Source organism: Callospermophilus lateralis, chromosome 2, assembly GCF_048772815.1.
Source record: "Callospermophilus lateralis isolate mCalLat2 chromosome 2, mCalLat2.hap1, whole genome shotgun sequence".
Taxonomy (NCBI): Eukaryota; Metazoa; Chordata; class Mammalia; order Rodentia; family Sciuridae; genus Callospermophilus; species Callospermophilus lateralis.
Window position 1 is genome coordinate 32357791 of NC_135306.1, and position 16325 is coordinate 32374115.

Genomic DNA, 16325 nt, shown 5'->3' on the forward strand with positions numbered 1-16325 from the left:
GGATTTAACAGAAGCACAGCAGAACCACCGAGAGTTAATCAGCTCTATTTGGCTAGTCAAGCAGTTAAAAAATAAGCAAGGATAACAACCAAGACTAGGTCTGCACACACAAATACACTCTTATGTGGACAGAGCCCCCTTCCAATTTCCAGTATTTGTAGGACGTTTACAAAACTGATCATAAGTTAAGAAAACTCAAGGAATCCCTTAGAAGCAGAGACAGTAGAGAGCAAACCCTTGGTTCAAGTGAAAATTAAACAAAATATTCAGAAACACTAAAAAGACTCTCCCAAAGTAACTCAAACATTTGGAGATATCTGCTTGAAAAAGAGAGGAGGAGAAAGTGCTGGAGAGAACATACTAGAATTTAGAGAAGTGGAGAGAACCTCAGAAGCAGAACTTTTCTGTACTCTGTGGCCAGATAGCTTTTTTTTTCCTGACTCCCTTTCATACCTACAGTAGTTAAGCCTGCATTCTGCTGCACCAAAAATAATAATAATAATAATAATAATTTTGACAATGACTTCAAGTTTTTCTGTGCAATGGGGGTAGGAAGTGGGAAGGTGGTGGGCGGTGAAGAGTGGACATGATGAGGGTCTAGGTGTGGCCAGCCGTTCTGTATCAAGGAAACTTAAAGGTGAGCAGATTCCCCACCTCCCCTAAGTCAGGCAAGTCCCAGCCTTCTAGAAATCCTTCCTGCCTAACAGAGGAAGGACAAAAGATCCCATCTTCATCTGATCATGGTGTCCTGGCCACAAGGAGCCTCTAAGAATGCTCCGGGCCCAAGAGGGATGCCAACTGCCCTTGCTGGTCTGCAGAGGAAATCGGACCTCTCAGAGAGCCGACATACAACCTCACCTGGAAAAGCCAGCAAGAAGGGTGACGAGTCTCAGCACACCGGAAATTCTCTGCCCTTCTGTTTGTGTCTTGAGTTCCTAGTTCCATTGGCACATCCCACTTCAAAGCCAAATCAACAGGATCAGGCAGCCAAGGGGCCCCGCCAGCTCACAAGTTCCCATGACCTGAGCCTAGGCCTTCATGTATCTCAGCATCCGTCCACTGCAAGATGGAGTAATAAGGACACGGTCACATCTCCACCCCAGAGACAGGAGCTTAGATTTGACTTAATTAATGACAGGCAGGCTGTTTGAGCTGAGACCCTGACTTCTAGTCTGGCCTCTTATGGACAGTTTTCTCTATTTTTAGAAAGTACAAAGGGAGGTGGGGGAAGAATGGGGTTGAGGCTGCTTTCTAAAACCTGGGTCCCTTCCCTCTGTCCCAGGGAAGAAGAGCATCACTTCTTGAAGCATCAGATTCTAGGCCTAAATTCTAGGCCAGGGTTCTTTAGGTTACAAAAGAAACAAACCTGAATCAAGAGTGCTTAAGAAAAAAAAAAAAAATTGGCTGTCATAACAGAAAAAGACAAGGGCAGATGATGTCACCAGCTCCCTTGTGCCTCACCATCGCCCCTTCAGCCTTTCTTGGAGTGGCCTTGCTCTCTCCTTCAGACATTTTCTATTTTTTTTTTTTACTTCTAGATGGACACATATCTTTATTCTGTTTATTTATTTTTACGTTGTGCTGAGGATTGAACCCAGTGCTTCCCATGTGCAAGGCAAGCGCTCTGCCACTGAGCCCCAGCCCCAGCCCCAGACATTTTCTTGCATCCCTTGTGGGTGGGAGGGGTTGGCCAGAGTGGCTTTGGGCTCACCCCAGCTGGGGAACTCAAGGGAAGAGGACTTCTCTTGCCAGACATTCTTAAATAAAATCCCAGGGACAGACTCTCTTCATTCTTAGGGTCAGGGTTTCTCTATAGAGAAGCCAGTAGTCTCTTAATGGGACAATTCTTTGCCACTGTCCTGGGTTATGCTGATGTTCAGCACCCCTGGCCACTAAATGCCAGAAGTGCTTCCAAAACTGTTCAGTCACCACCACAAAAATAAAAATGCCTGCTCCCCATTTCCGATGATGGGGTGCAGCATGCCGTGCTGCCTAATGCTGAGAACCGTGGCCTGGTAGCAGCTCCTGCAGCCGGAATCTCAGGGTGCTGCTGTGATTGGCTAATCCTCCTCAAGTGCCTGCCTCTGCTGGAGGGAGGTCAGGACAGATGGGGCACTGTGATTGGCAGCCCCACCAGACCTATACAGCACTGGCGATTAAGGAGAAGTCAAAAAAGTTGTTCCCCAAGGAACTGTCACCGGGTTCCAGTTACCAGAAGGGACGTTTCTCAGACAGAGAGCAATAGCTGTTGGTTGTCACTATCCCTGATGGGAAAAGAGAGTGCTCTCAGGCAGAAAGGATTACCACCCTCCTCCCAATCAACCATCCTCCATGTCTCAGCTACTGTGTCTCTTAATCCCAGGATCTAGCTCTAAAACAACCCTCATTGATGGGGCATTGAGGTCCTGTGATCTCTTATTTTGGCCCCTTGACATGCTCCCTGAACTACAATCTCCAATAGGGTCAATGGCCCTTTTATCTGTAGTGCTCTGCACAGGAGACTCAGCCCAGAAACGTGTTGGATCAAACAAGAGCCCAAAGGGAAGATCTGAGGACTCATGATAGCCAGAGCAAATGAGCCCATCATAAGGAGCCATGTGGCATTTCCAGGAAAGAGCCGAGAGGCCCAGAGGCCCCAAATCTTTGGATCCTGAGAAGAAAAGGAAGCGGGATTGTTCATAAGAGCTCCAGCATCTCCAAGGCACCATAGCTGAGCCACACTGACAAGTCATGTGGCTAGAGAACTTGGACTCTGGGAAATATCTCACATGAGTCAAGTACGGAGGCCAGGATGCATTTTTAGGAGAGATTTCACAGAGCCTGAGCAATGGATGAGTCCTGCTCATGTGAGGTAGACCATGCCAACACCCCCAACTCTGCCTGCTGGTCATTATTCACAGCCCCAATGAAGTGTAGTTCCTGGCTCCTCCCTTGTGCCCTAGAATGTAACTCCAACCCCTTCCTTATTTGCACTAAGATAGATAGTTGAGATAGTTAGGTGCTTTCCAAAGGAATTTAACTGCAAAGCTAAGGGAAATGGAAGAAGAAATCGCCCAAAGTCCACTAACTTTACAGAATGGGTGTCTGAGCTTTTGGAAGGTTCTGCTCTATGCCAATTTTAGAGTTCCATTTATAGAGGACTCCATATTCTTTTTTTTATTTTTAAAATTTGTACCATATATATATATATATGACAGTAGAGAATATATTGACATATTACACATGTATGGAGTATGACTTATTCTAATTAGGATCTCATTTCTGTGGAGCTCTAATTAGGATCCCATGGTGTGGAGTTTCACTGTGGTGTATTCGTATATGAACACAGGAAAGTTATGTTCAATTTATTCTACTGTATTTCCTATTCTCATCCTCCCTCCCTTCTCTTTCAACCTCCTCCCTTCCCTTCATTCCCATTGTATAATCCACTAAACTTCTATTCTTCCCTCCCCCCTCATTATGTGTTAGCATCTGCATATCAGAGAGAACATTGGCCTTTGGTTTTGGGGGACTTATTTCATTTAGCATAATAATCTCTAGTTCTACCCATTTACTGGCAAATGCCATAATTTCATTCTTCTTTATGGCTGAGTAATATTCCATTGTGGATACATACCACAATTTTTTCCATTCTTCTGTTGAAGGGCACCTAAGTTGGTTCCATAGCTTAGCTACTGTGAATTGGGCTGCTATAAACATTGGTGTGGCTGCATCACTGAATTAATTTTAAGTTATTTGGGTATGTACCCAGGAGTAGGATAACTGGATCAAATGGTGGTTCCATTCCAAGTTTTCTGAGGAATCTTCATATTGCTTTCCAAAGTGGTTGCACCAATTTGCAGTCCCACCAGCAATGTATAGTGTACCTTTCCCCCCACATCCTCATCAACATTCATTCTTACTTGTATTCTTGATAAGTGTTATTCTGACTGGACTCCATATTACTTTCTTGGTGAATTCTTTCCTTATGATTCCAACAAAAAGCCAGTGTGGAATCAATATTCCCTGGATGCACTGCTTTCCTCTCTTGGCCTTTAAGAACAAGGTTTAGTGGGAAAGGGCAGATACCCTTGGAGGGACAGGACTGTATAATAAAGCATGAGTTCTTTGCTGCATCCCTTCTTCTTTCCTCCCTCAAACATTAGTAGATCCCCTCCTGTATCCTTCTCTTTCTCTCTCCCTTCCAGAAGCTCACAGTTCAGTGAGGGAGAGGGCCACCTACAATTAATTATCTGTCTTAGTATTGTTACCTCTAACATGGTAGTATTGTTACCTCTAACCACCTCCTATGCTCTCTCATTATAATGTTTCATCCAAAGAAACAGCAGTCGGACTCCTCTCTAAACATCAAAAGTCATTTAAACTTTGGTTGAAAAGAAAACTTTTAATGGTATCGGAAGGGTTTGCATTTAATTTTCTCTGCAAATTTAATTTTCTATGCCCACCCCACCCCACCCCATCCTCTTTCCTGGATGTCTTCTTCCTTCCAGAGAGATCATGGCCCATTCCAAATAAAATATATCTAGTTGACCTAGTGGGCCTTCTCCCTCTCCTTCTCCCACTACCCAGTCTGGAGTCTGGCAAGGGAATGGAAACCAGGTCTTGGCAGGCTGCCAGAGGGGAGCAGGAGGGAAGACTGTCCTGTTTGTGCCCACCATAGTGCAATAGGCACTCAGGTCTTTTCTCTGCCTGATCTTTCTTCTGTTAAGCATTAGCGCTCCCCAGGCCATATTTATTTGGCTTATGTCTCTCCCTGGACAACCAGACAGACCTGCTGCCCTGGACAGACCTGCTGATGACTCCCAAATCTCTGTTTCTTTAGGAATTCAGCCTTCTGAGAACCCACATTTTTTTAAAAAAATATATAAACTACTGCTTAAAGGGGACCCAGAGCTTGAGAGGGGACTGTGGTCACCAAGAGAGCTATCTTGGGGCAGCAAAACCATGAATTTTATAAGTGGATTACTAATGATGTCACTTGGAAATTACCTTGTGTCTTATCTGGTTGGGGATCTGACCTTCTCCCTCCCCAGCAATTTCTGGTCGGGGTGGGGGTGGGGTAGACAGTGAATAGCCCTTTTGTGTCTCGACCAGATTGGGATTCACCAAAGCATGTATTTGTAAGATTTCCTGGCCTGTGAAAGGATTTGGTTGGAATCCCTGAAAGTTGAATCTCTAGATCAATTGGGTCATGTGCCCTCACCCCCTCACTGTGGTCAGGGAATGACATGTCCTAGTTGATCCAAGGTCTAGAATTAGTGCCCATCCCTAAACCAATCACGGTGGCAGTAGAGTTGAGACTGTGGTCACTGGTTGGATTCATTCATGGCCACTCCTCCAGCCATCCAAACCATGGACTCTCCTACCACAGGGGAGAGATCAGAGCCCTATGAGTGAGCAGCCAGCATTCTGCAAGATTCCACTTGGGCAGTGGCTTGAAAACAAGTTTTGAACACAATCCATAGTAATAAAAACATTTTATACTGTGGCCTAGAATACACACACACACACACATACACATACACACATACACACCAAAAACACATTTTCACAAATATTTTTTCTCCTCTGTTACTGGGAACACATTCCTATATTTTGTAATCTTGGCTACTTGACAAGGTCATGCCCAATTCTACTTTTAAAAGAATTCTAGTCTGAGCCCATTGAATTGAGTTTATAACTTACAAATGGACCATGAGCCACAGTTTGAAAAATGCCATCGTGTGTGTGTATGTGTGTGTGGGGGGGGTGGGCATGCTGGGGGTTGAACCTAGGGCCTTGTGCATTCTAGGCAGGCACTCTATCACTGAGCTCCATGCAAGCCTCTAAAAATGCTATTTGTAAAGTTTGAATAAACTACTTGCATTTTTGCAATGGTGGTAAAATGTGGTCCAGGAATTTGAGAGGGAAATGTGTAAAGAAGTGGAGGTTGGATTAATGGAGAGTTATTAAGGGGACAGGAGTGGATGGTGACTGTCACTAGGGACTCAGAAGAAAGAACTTGAAAGAAATTTTTTTTGAGTTCCAAATGGGACTGCAGCAGCTTCAAGTAGTAGGGCAGCTCATTAGGACTTCCCCTGTGCTCCAAAGGACCCCTGGAGCAGCAGCCTGGGCACACAATATAGAGGCATGCTCCAGTGTGTTTTTTCCCCATGACTTTTGATACCCAGAACTCAGCTCTATCCTGTAACCAGACTGCTTTGACACCTTGAAAATGACAGTGAGCAGGCAGATTCTATTTTGTTATGCCAGAACCAGGCTAGCCCGAGGACCTACTATGTGTAAAACTGTGTAGGTGAAGGACATGGCAGGAGGGACAGGTGAGGATAAATAAGCCATGTACCCACTTATAAAAAGCTAAATGATATACAGAGATGAATAACATGTTTTTAAGAATGAATTCACACAATAAAGACAAAATTCAGAATAGAGTTTAAGGGATTGAGAAATAAAGACACAGAGAAGAGTGGAGAGAAGCCTCCACAGTAACAGTAGCCTTTAGTTTCCTAGTTTAAGTGGTGAAATACAGGACCAGGCGTTTCAGTATGCACCAGCCATTTAAGATGCATGGTACACACGTATGCACACCTGTCGGTATGTATGACAATTTAATAGGCCATGAACTCTGTGTTTGATGAGCTCACAGACTCTAGTGGAAGGCAGATATCATCATAACCAATATATTACACAATGAGATCACATCAAATACCAAGAGGTAATTGATTCTGGCTGATTACATGACCTTGGGTAAGTCGTTTTATTTGTTGAAGACTCGTTCTTTCTATACATTTTATACTCACACACACATCCACATGGATGTGTATCTGTTACATATGTATATTATATATGATATGCATATACACATATATAATAGGTTTATTATGAGCGTCAACTGGTATACATAATGCATGAGAAAATGTCTGACAAACTGTGAAACACTGCAAAAAATGTGAGATAATATTATCACTTTGGGTATCTTTGCAACTAACTGTCTATTACTTCTGCAAAACTGCTATCCCACACAGTTTTGTGCTCAAGTGGCAGTCTGAAACAAGCAGGTTGTAAGTGACTGTAAATTATTCCCAATCTAACATATTTTGTGTCTAGCACGATGAGGGATAGAAATAAAGACGACGACCACACTGGCTATTGCTGAATAGCTCAATTCTCAGAACAGGAACTTGCGGCCTGATGACTAGACTTGAGGAGATGAGGACTTTGAATTCAGGGATTACTGGGGGAGAGGACTAGAGAAGGAGTAAAGTACTGAGTTTTACCTTCCCTGAAGCCCTCAGTGGGGTGCTGCTCCTTCTTAGAGCTGGGGCTAAGCATGAACATAGATCCTTTCCCTGTGCCCAGGAAGAAGCACAAGAACCATCTACTTCTGATGCCAGGTAGATGCTCTTTCAAGATCACCAGACCCTGTCCTTTTCCCTCTGCTGCATGAGACCCGGGGCTAGCCAGCCAGCCAGCACAGCTCTGCAACCTCTTTGCTCAGAGTTTGATTTCCTGGCTCCTGGCCGTCTCTGTGAGGGGTTCAGCTATAAGTTTTTAGAGGCTCCTTCTCAGGAATAAGGTAAGAACTTATTAGGATGTAGGAGTCCACGTTCAAGAACCTTGTAGACACATTGACTCCTAAAAGTAGGCTCTGAAGAGTCCCCCTCTTGGGACAGAATATCGTCCCAGAGACTGTGGTAGACTGAGACCTAGGATGGAGCCACATCGTAGTTGGCCAGCCAGAGTCCCAGCTGCACAGGTGGCACATTCAAATCAGGTAATTTCAGGTGAGTTTAATAAAGGATTGTCTTTGAAAGGGATAGCAGGGTGTGGAGAAGCCACAAGGGAGAATCCAGAACCCCACAGGACTCACCAGAGCACTGGGTTCTGTGGGTGCTGCATCAGCCCATGACCTAACAGGTGAGGGGAGGGACAATTACTGGGACCAGCAGAGTTCTGTGAAGGGCGGAGCCACTTGACAGGAGGTGTGGTTTTCAATGGAGGGACACATCCAGCCCTTGGAGGTCCCACAGAGAGGGGAATTGGGCAATATGTACCTGAGCTCACTCTCCTCCCTCCCATCTCCCTGCCCCCAGCTGGCTCAACACAGGGAGCAGCCAAAGGGCATTCTGCAAGGGTCAGGTTGCAGGGACAGAGCCCTGGGGGATGTGGAGGAGCAAATGACCTTCTGGCCTCACTGTGCTGAGGGAGGAACATGGGGGCCAGACTTGAGCAGCGCAGCCTAGCAGACCAGATGGGGAAACCCAGAGGGCACCAAAGATTCTAAAAATCACGGGTCAAGCAGTCTCCTTGGTACGAAAACTCCAGACCACAGGAATTCAGAAATCAGGAAAGCAAAGGACTATCAGCAAAAGGATGACCTTGGTAGCTGAAATCAAAACCCCTATGCTTAAAGCAGGACAGAGCCACATCTTTACATCTCCGTAGCTTTGGAGAGAAATTTTTGGCCGCCAGGAGTGAATTGACGTAATAATTCAATTCAATACCAGGTAGGAATTTCCCATCAACTGCTTTCAAGGACATTTGGAAGCAAATTCGCAGCAGATGCCCCTTTATTGACTTCATTAAGCATCATTGAGGAACTTGATGACAAGATCCCGTTCAGCAATTTAAAAGACCTCATCGGTAGTCCTCACTCTGCCGGTAACTCATGGGGCCCTTTAAGTGCTCCATGCCCATCTCCGGGCTACAGTTTCCTTCTCTGGAGTGTGAGAGGGTTGGCTGTGATGTCAAGGTCTGGCACACTAAGACTCAATCATAAAGACTACGATCAGAACGAGTCATGACATTTTAGCCCAGCCGGCTTGGCAGTCCCTACACCCATCCATTTCGTAGGCTACAATATTGCTTGTTTGAAATTGCCCTTTAAAATTGCTCCGTTCTCTGATGCGGCAAAGAAGCAAGGGAAAATAATTGCTTTCCAGTGGCCTCATGCCCGTGAAAACAAACCCAAGCGTACTGCTACTAAAAAGAATCTGTCTGCCACACTTCCTATTTATTTGGCTTTGGCAAATTGGATGGCACAGGACTGGAGAAGGCATGACAGGCCACACTGAGTCATCATCTGGAAAGGCCTCCTTCTCCCAGAGCCTCTGAGCCCCCTGGACTGGGAAGGACTGACCCCGCCATTTCCCCCTCAGTTCATTTCTTCACAAAGGAAGATGTTTGTGCTCACGTCCTGCAATCCCAGTCCACCAGCTCCATTTGCTTGTTTCAGTTAGAAAAGAAAACAAAAAGCAGCCTCTGAACACTCACTGTTTGCCTTCCATCTGACTTGCCACAAGGGGATCTGTCTTGTCTGCCTACCCAGCTTCTCTCTCCTACCATCCTCACCCTCCTGTGTAGACCTGCTCCTCCCCTGGGGAGTCTCGGCTGCCAATCACAGATTCCTGCTGCCAGAATACAGAGATGATGACAGGACCTGGGCCGGACCATGCCTGGCCTGTGGTTGCCACGGAAAACAAGCCTCTGATGCACACTCAATTTCTCCTACTATGTGCTTACTACAGAGATCACTTCTGTATCCCCCAAAGGGGTGGGGTTTCTCTCCATCAGCAAGTAAGCATTTAATTTTGCAGAAGACACTGTCCTCTAATCCAGTTCTGTTCTGATGCTATCTATCTGGAGATAATGTGAGGCCCCACAGGTTGAAGGCTCAGTCCCCCAAACCAACCCCCTTCCCTTCAGGTGCTAGTTGCAAGCCCTAAGTCATTTTACCTGTGCTTCTGACATCTGGCAATGTACTGAGGTTCCCATAACCCCCTTCTTCAGGTTTGAGTCATTAGCTAGAGTGGCTCACAGAAGTCAGGGAAATCCGTACGTTTACTAGTTTATTACAAAGGATACTAAAAAGGATGCAGACAATGAAATGGGTATGAAGGGAGAAGTATGAAGAAAGGGACACAGAGATAACATGCCCTCTCTGGGAGTGTCACCTCTAGGAACCCCCACCTGTTCAGCAAGTCCCTTCTGTTCAGATTCTTCTTGGTCTCTGTGCAGCATTCCTTCCTGGAGGGCACAGTAAGGACCCCTCCTCAAATGGGGGGCTTACTATCAGACAAAAAGGTCAGAGGATATCTTTATAGCCAGCTCCAAGCCAGTAACTCAGAGGAAGATTCCAGCATCTGACCTGCTTTGGGGAAGAGAAATTCTAGTCTCTCTGGCCTGACATAGGGAGGGACTTACGACCCAGGAAGCATGGACAAAAACCAAATATAGTATCACATCCAGCCACCAAGACTGAATGAGGACACTGATCAAAGCTGGGCCCATCAGCTGGATTTGTGTCCAGGCAAGCAGGGAGAGGAGAGAGAAGCCCTCTTACTGCTTTGGCAGAACTGAGCTAATAATATGAGCCAGGAGCTTCTCAGGGCCACGCTTCCCGTGCCTGTCCTTGCAAGGGTGCAGACAGGGAAGTAAGAGACCACGAGGCCCAAGCACAGAGAGAAGTTGAAGCAGCAATGGAGGGAGAGGGGTGAGAGGGGGAGGAGAAGGATTTGACGATATTATATGCTGATCTGGATGCCCAGGCCAGGTATACCCCCTCCTTTTTTTTTTTTTTAACAAGAATCAGTAACTCTTGTTTTTTAGGAAAACTAATTTTACTTGGAACTCTGTCCCATAATTAAGGAAACCTAAATAATACAGAAGTTAGTACTTGCACACAGGGACTTGTAGGTAACTCCAGTGGCTAATGCTAGGTGGGAGGAGCCGGGGGGGGGGGTCTCCTCCCTTCTGGGTGGAGAAGCTGGCAGCCCAGTGATTGTGAACTGCCAGGCAGGCTGCACCAGCTGCTTCGAAAGGTCTGAGGTCCAAAGATGTGGGGAGGCTGAAGTGTGTTGGCCATTTCCTGTGTCCTTTAATGAGGAACTATCAGAAAGGATATTTCCATCAAAGCCAGGCTGTTTAAAAGCAGGGGAGAGCAGCAGGTGGAAAAAGAGAGATTCCCTCTATTTGCAATAGACCCCAAGAGTGCTGAGGGTTTGATGATCTTTTTCCTTAAAGAATTGCAAAAGCACCCATCGGCGACAGGAAGCTGGAGTATGGAGGAGCACCGTGGTGAAGCAGCATTGACTGGAACTCAGCCCAGGGCTGGTGTGGACTTTCCTCACTCAGAGCTGATTGGCTGGGGAGTGGACACTCCTCTGGGCCTGTGTGGAACAGCAGAAGTCTCTCAGGGGTGGGGCCCATTTTCAGCTGCTCAATGGATTCTCTCCCATGTGTCCCATGGGCAAGACCCATAGGTGGACAGGAAGAGCTTGCTCCTCTGCCAGCAAAGAGCATTTTGCTGTCCCCATCCAGAAGGGAAGCATAGAGGTTCTTGGCTGGTAACAACTGGAAATGTTTCCCCTCTCCCCTTTTATTTACGCTGGATGTGTTTATTTATATATTTATATGTGCTGATGTGTTTCTTTTCTTTTATTTTAGTTTTGTTTTGCAGTGATGGGAATGGAACCCAGGGCCTCATGCCTATGAGGCAAGTGCTCTACCCCTGAGCAACATCCCCAACTCTTCCCCCATTTTAAAATAGAAATTTGGCAAATACACATAGAGTGATCCAATGTATCACTGAATCATAAGTGGCAAGAAGCACATGAGTATATCCATCAGGTTTCTCATCTGTAACCTGATCCATCCAAAAGCCTTCTCATTTATTCATCATATATTTAGTGAGCAACTGCTAAGGGGCGGATACTCTACTTGGGGCTAGAAAAACGAAGAAAACAAAGAATCATAAACAAATCTCATTATGGAGTCATCCCCACACCAGGAAATAGCATCACTGTCCAGGCAACCAGCCAGGCTGAAACACCAGGAATCTCACATAACAGACTTTGGGCAGGGCTCCTCCGCCTGAGTTCATCTTGACCTGTCGGCTCCTCTCCACCTCCTCTGCCTCAGCCCCAGCCCAGGACATTGGCAGCTCTCAGCTAAACCACTGCACCACTGCCATAACTGCTCCCTTTGCTCCCTAGTCTCGGCAGCACCCAAAAGTCAGAGCGGTTCTCCCAAAACAAGTTCACATACTAATAAACCTAATAGATCTGCAGAGAACTAACATGTAGACAGGTGTATGTATCTCAGTAATTAAATTCATTGAGTTGCAGAAGGGGAACATGTGTTTGTGAGACTCTTGGGGTATATGAAGAGTCAATATGGGTTTTGTGTTCACTGACAGGGGAAAAAAATGCCATAATAATACATTCAGTTATCTAATCTGCTGTCTCAAAAAAAAAAAATCAGTTAAATTGTAGAAACTCTCTCTAGCAGTTTCTCAAAGAAGCAGACATAAAATCTGAAGAACCCATGCTCTTTATCTGCCTGCTTGTCGGTTTCTCCTCATTTACTCTTGTCCCCGCTCCTATGACTTCCTTTTGCTGCTTAGTCACACCTGGTTACTTTGCCCCTCAAGGTCTTCACATTTGCTGTCTCATCTTCCTGGGACACTCTTTGCCCAGATCTCTGTGAGCCTGCCTCCTTTGCATTGTTCAAACATAACAGGATGTTCTCTGGGATTTCCCTGTTAGCTGGGAATTCCAGCTAAAGCCCAGAGGTGGGACAACAGAACTCTAAAGCATGCCACCTTCTCAAGAGAGCTGCCCACCATGTCACCCCCCCTACCCCAGGCCTTGCTTACTGAAGGGCGTCAGATTTATCCTACCAGCTGTCCCCCTTCCCGCCTTTCTAAAGTTCCTGAGATGACTGGGAAGTGGAGAAGGACAGGAGCTAGGTAAGAAACTTCTGCCCTGCGGGGACTGCAATGTCTGTGGTGAGGGGTGACCCGACACCAAACAAAATACGAGGGAAGGACTGGGCCTAGAAGAGGAAGCGGCAGGCGGATCCCAGGCCTGGATCACCCTCCTTTCCATCTTCCTCGGAGTCAGGATCTCAGTTGAGGGCAGAGAAGAGAGAACAGCTGGAAATAGACTAGGAGACTGAAGACTTAGGTGGATGGACTCTGATTAACGGAAGTTACGCAACCTTCCTGTGTCTGTCCTGGGGCTCTGTGCCCCTCTCCTCTCCACCCTACTCTGGCAGGGACTGTGTTTCCCAAGCTCTGGGTCAGCTGACTGCTGGCTACATGGTCCAAGGCAGGCAAGGAACTAGATACAGAAGGAAATAGAGAATCCAGATACTTCTCCTCCACCCACTCTGTCTCAGTGGTATTTCTAGCTGTGGGCTCTTCCTCCTTCCTGTCTCCAGGCCTAACACCATCCGACTCTTGGTCTTTGATTCCAGCCTCGGGCTCCTGTAACACCTTCTCCTTCACTTTCCCCTCTCGATAATACCTGGATAGACTTTCTGTCCTCAGTTCATTTATTGGTTTTTCCATCAACCATGTAATTAATTATCTGCATTGAATTCCTTCTGTTTCAATTACTTAAAGTGCCTTCTGGTTTTTGATTGGACCTTCACTAATACACTTCCCTGGAGGTCTCTACGGGTCTGTGCAATAAGGGACTATGCCATAGAGAGCAGAGTTGGGAACAACAGTTACAAGAAATCAAATAGTTTTATACTTATACCTGAATCCAGATATCTTAGTAAACCAACCACAACTTAAGATGTCATCAAGAGTATCAAAAGGTGAGATCAACTTAAATGTCAACTCTTCAGAAGTGTCTCTGCAGGTGAAGTAGCTCCCCTGCCCCCATTACACTCAACCCCGTCACCTGTCTTCTTTTAGCGGATTTCAGAACGACCTGAGTTCACCTCAACTATTTATTTGCTTGCATGTTTATTATGTGTCCCTGCTACTGGAATATAAGATCTTCAAGGGCAGTTGCTCCAGTTTTGTGTATATCTGTGCTCAATAAATGATTGATAATTGACAGACCATCATTAGGACCTGATTGGTTGGAGTTGACACCACCCAGAGACCCTGGGCTTGAAGCTGGATGAGATAGCTGGATATTACTTTGCTTGTCAACCCCTAAGAAGAAAGTGAGTGAATTTTTTTTTGTCGGTGAGTTAGAGCATTCTTGAAATTGTGTATGTGGAAATTTGTGTGTGTGTTGTCTGTTGAACATACAAAAGGTGGAATGCAATGATAGCTTTTATTTTCACTTTGTCCACACTTTTATATTGTTTCTGTAGCATCCTCCTTTCTAGGAGAAATGACACCTATCCCACCCGTAAAACCAGCAAAGAATGCAGAGTATTTGTGTATGTAAGGTGAGGAGATTTTTTTAATAAATTTTATTCACATAAAATATACATAACTTAGTATAATATCATTAATAGATAGTGTTTTACCACTAGGTTTTTGTTTTAACTGCTGTTTTAACTGTATTTAATTAATTTGCTTTTAAAAATGTATCGTTGCTGTATACATACACATATTATACATGATGTTGGAATTCATTGTCAGGTGAGAAGCTTTTTGATATTCCTTTAAATTTCATACATGGTTAGTAAAATACTCAGGTTTTTAATTTATTTTTGCATCAATTTTGATCATCACATTTTTATAACACATTATCAATTGTCTCTATATTTTAAAATCTAAATTTGTAAATTGTATATAGAATTCTTTATATTTTAAAATGCCTTCTGGTTCTGTGGTTCATATCTTTTCATTATAATTTTATATGTGTGTATGTGTTTTTCTTTCTTTTGCCAGAAGCCTGCCTGCCAGGTTTGACAGGTCTCCTGTGTTTTGGGGCCATTTTTCAGTTACACAAGCCCTGAAATACTGTGGTAGTTGATCTGATAACCGGAATAGCTCCTAAATGACTAGTGAGCGTGTAGTATATACAGCACAGATATGCTGGACAGAGGCATGATGCACATACCAGGAAGGATGGAGGGGGACAGTGTGAGCTTTCATAGCACAGTGCAGAATGGAGCACAATTTAAAACTTAGGAATTTTTTGTTCTGGAATTTTCCATTTAATATTTTTGGACTTCAGTGGACCCCGAGTAACTGAAATGACAGAAAGGGAAAGTACAGACAAGGCGGAATTATTGTCTAGAACAGATGGGGGCTTGATGAGAACAGGGGCTGGCTGCTAAATGGGATTATAGTAGGTGCCTCCCATATATGCCTCATGCCCCTTTGGCCGAGCTCTGATGTCAGCCTGTGACAAAACAGTTCTGAGTCTCCTCTGGTTGCTGCTGTTCTACCTCAAGACTAACCACCGGTCTTTCTTCCAGTGCCAGTGCAGAAGTGCAGGGAGGTTGATACTCTGGGGGCAACCTGCAAATGCTTCAGGGCCCTGTTCATCAAGTGGACACTTTGGGAGATATTCTGCACACTTCTCTGAGGTCCCATCATAACTGAATGCCCACTGCTGACAGTTGTGACCTCAATAATATGTCCATAGATGGACTTGTCCTCTTTCTCTGGTTCACTCTTGCTATTTCCTCACTCTTGCCTCCTATACCAGACCTTGACTCAGGCTGTGCTCCGTGGGACACCAAGACACTCATCACCACAGTCTGGGAAGGGCTTGATGTGGACACACAATAGGATTGGTGGTGGAGCTTCCATGCCAGCTCTTCTCCTGCTGGTTGGGATGTCCTGAAGATAACCGCAGTTCAGAGACAAGAGAAGACGCCATACAATTTCAGAGTTTGGACACTGAGACCAGGCAGTTTTGCTGCGGGCTCCTTGAATGAGAGTGACACCAGGAGAAGTCGCCTCTTTGAACCTAACGATTAAGTATTGGGACATCAATTGACAAAGACTTGTATCAGAGGCAGCTGGGGTGGTTTGGGTAGCAGGACGTTCAGAGGAACACTTTGAAGTGGCTCAAGCATGTCAGAGCCCATATCTTTAAGACTACCAGGGCTTCAGCAGGGTTCTCAGCAGCACCAGCTTTCCACTGTCTGGTCACAGGGGTACTCCTCCATCTCCTGTTAGTTCGTTCCTGAGCAAATATTAGCAACCTGTTATGGTTTGGATATAAGGTGTCCCAAAAGTTCATGGGAGAGACGATACCAGAACATTCAGAAGTGAAATAAGTGGGTTAGAAGAGCCTTAACCTAATAGTGCATTAATCCACTTGAATGGATTAATTGGGTGGTAACTGTAGGCAGGTAGGGTAACTCTAAGAGGTGGGTCACTGGAGGCATGCCTTTGGGGCTAACATTTCATTCTTGTTGAGGGAGTTCTCTCTCTCTGCTTCCTGAAGACCATGTCCTGTGCTGGTTTCCTCCACCATTCTCTTCTGCCATGATGTTCTGCCTCACCTCCAGGCAGAGCAATGAGCTAGCCATCTATGACTGAGACCTCTGAAACTGTGGGCACCAAACAAACTTGAACATCTCTAACATTGATCTTGTCAGGTCTTTTGGTTAAAACA